General features: G+C 40.9%; 1 protein-coding gene across 1 annotated transcript in view; it reads left to right on the top strand.

The window, feature by feature from the left end:
• LOC138047365 (two pore channel protein 1-like) overlaps window positions 1–54 on the top strand; it is a 66735-nt gene extending 66681 nt beyond the window's left edge. The window contains exon 29 of the mRNA XM_068894191.1: window positions 1–54. This exon is cut by the window's left edge and continues 730 nt beyond it. The gene's annotated coding sequence lies outside the window, so the exon portion shown is untranslated.
• The last annotated feature ends 7446 nt before the right edge of the window (window positions 55–7500 follow it).

The following is a 7500-nucleotide window of genomic DNA, read 5'->3' as shown; positions in this document are numbered from 1 at the left end:
AAAAGATGCTCTCGGAACCCTAAGTAAATACTAGACAGAATTATAAATATTAATGAAAGAAAAAAGAATTTTTTAGAATATAAACTTACACATGACGCGACGAAAGAAAACCGAAATGCATTTGAAGTCTGTCACAATCTCGACCCCAGAACTCTTCTCTTGACTGAGGCAGAAAAGAGCTCTGGGGAACTCAGAGACAAAGTGTCTTCTCCTTGGTTTTCGTGAAAAACAATCAAAAGCGTCTCTAATTGGTGCATTCACGTTAGCACGAGGAGTGAGCAGGCGCCGTAAGGTTCAAATAGGCAATTTTTGGCTATAACAACCCTACGGCGCATGTTCTCCTACGCAGAGTTTCCCAGAGCCATGGGTCGATCCGAGGCTCTGGTGACGAGAGTGAAGTCTGTCAGTGTTAATAAGAGCAGGACGCATGCGTGAAAAAGCACATGTGCACCGTCGTGCGCACGGACAGTAAAAAAGTGCACGTGGAAGATTTGTAGGCGACGGAACTGAAGCGTAATCCATTTCACTCTGTTGGAAAGCATCTTTGTAAGTTAGAACATAGGCGACCCAAACATATAACTTGAATGCTCAGTGTAGGGCTTACATGGGAAACATGAAATGCCGGGAAAAAATCGGCTAATCCTAGTTTAAAGCGAAGAAAATAAATGAAATAAACTTACTTTTACTTTATCTCGTGTCCTTGTGTCGATTTGAGGCTCTCTGGGCTAGTTTTGAAATTTGCTCCTCTCCTTCATTAAAAGAAGACAAGGCTGGAAACTCGCAACCTCTGAAGCCACTGATGACTTCGCGATCGAGGATGATTTAATCCCAAAATCGGCTTGATTCAGCTTTTTGTCCACGCTCTCGTGAAGATCGATAGCAAACGCTATAGCATAAAGCCCCAGAGTCCGAAAACAATCTCCACGTGCTTAGAAAGCAAGCCAGTTTTCACGAAGAACCTGCCACTTTCTCCATCTTGAAAGGCGTTTTGAATTCGGACGGGTACGCCCGTTGGCCTGGTGACAATTTCACTCCACTCTACATCAAACTTCGCCAATCTGGATCTTCCTCACGTCCCCACGGGCTTTTGACGTCCAAACCCTTTGCCTCGAATAGCCAATCGCGTTGCTCAACTACATAAGCATGCTATCGAGATCTCTTATCCAGCCTATCGTTGAATACTGTTCTTCTGTCTGGGACTGTTACGCAGCTAAAAACATCAAGCAAGTGGAAATGGTTCAGAGGAAAGCAGTTCGTTGGGTTCTTCCGGGTTACAATCGTCAGGATAGTGTGACTGATATGTTAAACCAACTGGGCTGAAAATCACTGCAATACCATATAATAATTGCACGCTTGTCTATGCTTTATAAATTTAGAAATAACTTAGCAAATGTAGATAATGCTAATCTCCACCCAATTACCTATTCCTCTACGCGTTCTTCTCGGCATGCATATATGACTCTAAATACAAAGTGTGATTTTTATAAGTATTCCTTTTTTGCCAAGAATCATACAGGAATGGAATAAGCTACCAAAGGAAGTAGCGTTGAAAGAATCACTTAAATCTTTTAAGAGTGAAATTCCACAATTTATTAGCTCCATTTGTGTATATAATACTATTATTTATTTATTTATTTTTTAATTTAATGCAGTCTTTTATATTCACTATTGAATGTTGGACTTAAATGGTAAATAAATAAATAAATTAAATAAATAAATAAATGGTAACGCCATCTGTGAAACGAATACTCCTCCGGGGACTCCTTGGGATTAGTGATTGTTATCGATTACTGTCGTTTGCTATCGATTATTATCAATAAAGGGCAAAATTACTGAACGCTGGTTGGCTGAGACAGACGGCATTTTTTCTTAATCGAGGGCATTTTTGGTAATCAAGAGAGGGCTTGATTACCTGTCAATGATTGGTTAATCCGTTGCATAGCAACGTATAAATTTTGCCCTTTATTGATAAACAAGTAATCGCATGAGTCCTCGTACTATTAAGGATTAATTGCACTTGTGTTTTGGAAAATTTCCAAAACACTCGTGCAATTAATCCTTAATAGTACTCGGCCTCATGTGATTACCTATACTTATCCATTATCTCAATCGATAATAATTTTTTTCTGTGAGCTCGATTGTTATCGATTACCGATTTCAATCGATTGACTACGCCTGCTTATTCTGCGCAATGGTTTTGGCGGGAAACTCCTCCACTTCCCCCACCCACTCGGTAGTTATGTCGCTTCCCCATTTCGCGCTCGCTGTTTAAAAACAAAGAATGTGGCAGTTTGTGCTCGATCCCCACGATCAAACGGGAAAATAGGGGACTGTGAACAGTCTATGTGATGATCAACCGTTCACTTGGCCTCGATATGGTGAGAGCAAATGAGTGAACGGTTGACCAGCCGTGTCCAAATTCGTTGTAAGCAAGCCTCGCTAGACCTTGAAACTTGGTCAAAGAGAACTAAATTTATTCCTGTGGCCATCGCAGGAGTTTGAGCTTGACTGATGCCGGAGAAGTGTGATTTTGTTCGGTCGTTTTGGATCGAGGGATTTGAAAGCGCGCGGAATTCCTGGCTGGGAAATAAATTTGATCAGCTGGCTGGGAAACCAACCAATTTTATCTAGCTGGCTGGGAAATTTCTTGTGTGTCTTGCTGGGAAAAAGGAACAGATAATGTTTTCCCAGCAACACTGAAAAACACCTGAAAATGCCTTAATAACATTTATTTTCATTAACTGGGGTATAATAATACATTTTACAATAAATTGGTCGTTGGGTGCCCCTGAAGATAGGCACAGCGTTCCTCGATGTCGGTTATTCGTACCGTTTAGTAATCTGCGTGGCATTTCACCAGTGGCCTTTTTCGTATTCAAGATTATCTTTTTTTCTCGCGGACCACGGACACCATACTGTAGCGTATTTTAAACAAGAGGCACCTTTCCTTTGCCAAAAACGTCCCGATTCGAGTAGTTCTCCGTTTCAAAATGAATGGCTTCATCCCAGTTTTCATTTGAGTAAGAAGGAAATGACAATTGGAGCTTTATATAGGAAAGTTTAAACTCAATGCAGCGAGCTTATTTTAATAGCCAGCTTATTCTGTGATAACGTCAACACCAGATTCGTTTGTCAATTGGCTTGTTTCCTCAGATTATACAGTGTATTCGGTAACGCGCAAACTCAGTGTTCCCAGGAATTTTTAGAACACAAAGAGAACTCAAAATTCTCTGATGTAGCCATTTTAACGACAATACAAAGAGAAAAAACTGAAACAAAGTGCCATTTATTTCACACGACAGTTACGACTGCTGAGTCACGGCTTGAGATTAAAAATGGCGGGAAACTTGGCGCCATTTTTGTTCATGCAAACCCGATTCTCCATCCCGCGGGATAGTCCATTGAAGCAGTTTGTTGTAGGGCCAAGCTTCAGGTACTTCGAGATGAGCGTTTCTTGTGATCAACGGTATGACTCGTCTTCCCTTGTTCTACTCGGCAAACTTCTGTATAAATGGACGCCTAAGATAATGAAGTGATGAGCTGAGATCGCCAAGGGACATACTTTGAGTGGAGCTGGATGTTGTTAACCCATTCACTCCTAAAGCGACCCCAGTTGACGAGTAAAATCTTCTGGCGTTAGACAGGTGGGGATGGGTTAAGATATCTTAAGGACGGTGCCTACTATTGTTATTGCGCATACGTTCTGCGCATCTCCAGATACTCGGATTTCCTATCGCCGATGCTTCCTAATACAGGGATATTTTTGCGCGGTTTAAAACTATCCGGAGAAAGTAGATCTTAGTAAGTACTCTTGGTATCCAAAAAGAAAATTGGTTGCAACCATGCGTTTTTGAGAGATACTTAAGAAAGAACGCCATACGTTGCTTTGTAGTTAAAGCTTTTTACAAATATTATTCATGACTTATCTTTGAAAAATGCGTGGTTACCCCCAATTTTCTTTTTGGATTTCAATAACACTTGTTAAAATCTACATTTCCTGCATAATCACACCCCGGGGCAAAAGTATCTTTAATTAGTAGGCACCGTCCTTAACTAGTCAAACCCGTACAGATTTCCATTTACTCTAGGAAAAAGGGGAAAAGTATCGTAGGGCTGTAAGCTTAGGCCTGTCATATTTATCTAATAAGGAGTGTTGTTTGTAAGTTAGCTGGATAGAATGTATCTGGGCAGTTATATTGTGTGTGTCAATCATGCCGCGAAACGTTTGGTTGTCACTAAATCTTGAATATTGTCTATTTTAAAATTGACAAAGTTCACTGTTCTTGACTCTCCGTGGGCATTGTTCCATAATGTAGATATGTAGTATACTTTTAGAGTATTCTTTGATTGCACGTAACGTCACGGCCAGCCACGTTGGTGAAAAGTCTTATGGGAATAAACCATATTCGTATTCTGAATATTGGACTGGAACTACAATACTCGTCACATTTGTTGGAACACCCATCCCCGTTTCCCCCTTCCTCCAATGTTGATTTCCACAACTACTAGTAGTCGCCCGAAAAATTCTCACACAACATTGAATTCGGGGAAGGGAGATGTGGTATAAGCTACGATCTTGTAACACGATAATTCTGACCATTCGCTGAGTGTTCCGACTAAATATGTCTAGTATTGTAAGTATCGGAGAGGCTGAACATTTACGCACGCATGCGCTGACGGAATGTTTGAAGACGAGACGAGAAAAATATGCAGTACCTCCAGACGTGGCGCTGGAGCGTCGTACCAAACGAGTCATCCCGGGATTTCGGCCCGTGCGATCGCTTTTGGACGCAGTTGGCCCTTCGCTGCTTTCTGCTACCGACCTCGCCTCCCGGTACGGCATTGAGGGAGGGATATGTCGGCCCCTAAACCATATGAGACAAATCCCACGCCTACTCACAGCTCCAAACCGCCCTTGTCATTACAATTTAACGTAAGATTTCGATGGCTTATATATTCAAAAGAAAAGACATTTTATCTGTCATATGGTAAGCACTGGAGTCGCAGATTACAAAGTGCACGCATGCGGCCTGGTGAAGGTAACATACATGCATGCATAAAACTGTATTTTATCTCGAATTTCAGAATAATATCTTCGAAACATTACAGCTAACATACATAATATATACAGATACATAACTAAATATTAAAAACGAAAAGCCGCTGTACAAAATCCGGCCCTGGATTAGTTTAAAACCAGTAAACTCAGTGGTACGGGAAAAATAAGGTAGCGCATTTCGCAACGTACTTAGTTAATACGTAAGAAAAAGAACTAAGACCATAACTGGTTGTTCTAGGTTTATGGAGGGACAGAATGTAATTTCCACGAAGATCACGCATAAGAAGAGAACGGGAGAGAAAACGTATTTTTCATATATGCAGGACAAGCCTTCTCTTTCTTTATCTACTTTTATACGATAATATGAGGAAATTTTGAATGCGCTTATTGCATAGAGATGTAGAGTTTGACTTAAGTGGTACGTAAGAGGACAGGTAATCGCAAATATAAATCTCATTACTCTCTTATTTACATTATACCGTTTCTTTGACAAGAAAGTACTAAAGGCCAGGCCGAATTTCCTATGATAAAAAGTCTACGTTAACAGCACGCACCTTGGCTACTCCTTAGTATCCGCCTAGAAATCTTCTCGCTACTTTTTCCTCATTTGATGAGGACCAGTCTCCGCTTGCCTCCTTCATGCCCAAAAGGAATTCTGGGTAATTCGGCCGTTCCATGACAAGGGAAGACCCCCGATTCTCATTTCATAGATTTTCTTATGAGTGTGGAGCCACCCAGTCCTACCGGCAAAATACAGCATCGATTGAAGTTTTTAGCTTTCAAAACTTGCTCAAATTGTATTGGTAGGTCCTGGAATTCGCCCACAGAAAGGCCAGAGAGACGACCGCCATGTTTACAACAGAGCAATTTAGGCGTTCCAGTCTGCAAGAAATCATCTCTCACCTCTGTCTCGAGAAGACCAGACACGCACGGTTCTTACGTTACGTTTATGCCCATGTAGAATCAACCGAAATCTCAACTCCTTGTCAAAAGTTAACCAGCATCTTAATATTTTTGGTATGCTACAATACTCGTCACATTTGTTGGAACACCCATCGCCGTTTCCCCCTTCCTGAATGGGGGAAGGGGGATGTGGTATAAGCTACGATCTTGTAACACGATGATTGTGACTATTCGCTAAGTGTTCCAACTAAATATGTCTAGTATTGTGGCTTGCAATGGAGGCTAATGCGGGGAATCTTTTCAAATACAAATACTGTTCAATATATTCGCCCAGATTTTAGCCCTCATTGCAAGTTAGTTCCAGTCCAATACTGAGAATACTAATTTGTTCTATTTGACTCTACTATTATGTAAACCTTGAGCTACACTTTTGTATTGTTTTTGCACCAACATGGCCGGATGCATATGGCCGTCTTACAAGTGAGTGCAATCAAAGAATGGGACAATGCGGCCCATGTAGAGTAAACAATAGGACACAGAGTCCCTTTCACATGTCACATGACCTTCGAACGTTTATCGTTCCAGCCATGAAAAACTGAACTGATAATCTCGTACCCAGATCTCACTCTGTCCGTAGGAGATCTGGGTACGAGGTTACTGGACTGATTGACTGATTTGTCGGACGGAAAGGGATGGTTAACGGGTATTTTTTACTTAATATCATGGGTGACAAATTACTCCTTGATTTAGGCGCGAAATTTCAGCGTTAATTTATAATTTCACATGTGAAATTACAAAATTACCATGGTAACATCTCGTGTATCTCGATCAGAGCCAAGATGGCGTCTAGATTTAAGACAGTGACCATTGAAGAAGTTACGAAATTAAAAGAAGCGGCAGAAAATTTAAATACGCGAAAGAGCACAATTAACTGGGTGAGAGTTTTTGAGAAGTGGTGTGACGAAAATAGCCTTGAGAAAAACCTGGAGGTGATTCTTCCCGAGCAGTTGGATAAAGTACTCGAGCAATTTTACAATTACGGTTCTGAGCGTAATTTGTCACCCACGACATTAAAAGGTAATCAAATGGTTTTCTCGTGAAATTAGGAAATAATTTCACTTGCGTTTTGTCAAAATTCTGCATTTTGACAAAACGCGCGTGAAATTATTTCCTAATTTCACTCGTCGACATTTGATTGCACATACTAATTGCACATTACTTGGGTCGAAGAAGCTTGGAATCCACCTTGCCTATTTCCTCTATTTCGCTTTCAGTAGAATCTGCAAGGAACTTTGGTGCTGTGCTGATTCGCTTAAACCTCTTGCATCACACTCTCTTACAACCAGAGGTGAATGTAAAGTTAATCGAATTTTGCACAAGTTTTCGTGCGCTTTCTGCCGGCTGAATGTCCTTTCCTTTTGCGCGATGATAAGTTGATCTTGTTTTCTGCTTTTTTATGTTTTATGATATTGGCTAGAAAAATTACTTTGGAAACATTTCCGGCCAAGCAATTCAGGTAGCAGAAAGATTGAGCGTCC

Source organism: Montipora capricornis, chromosome 4 (assembly GCF_036669925.1).
Source record: "Montipora capricornis isolate CH-2021 chromosome 4, ASM3666992v2, whole genome shotgun sequence".
Classification (NCBI taxonomy): Eukaryota; Metazoa; Cnidaria; class Anthozoa; order Scleractinia; family Acroporidae; genus Montipora; species Montipora capricornis.
This window is presented reverse-complemented; position numbering and strand designations above follow the sequence as displayed.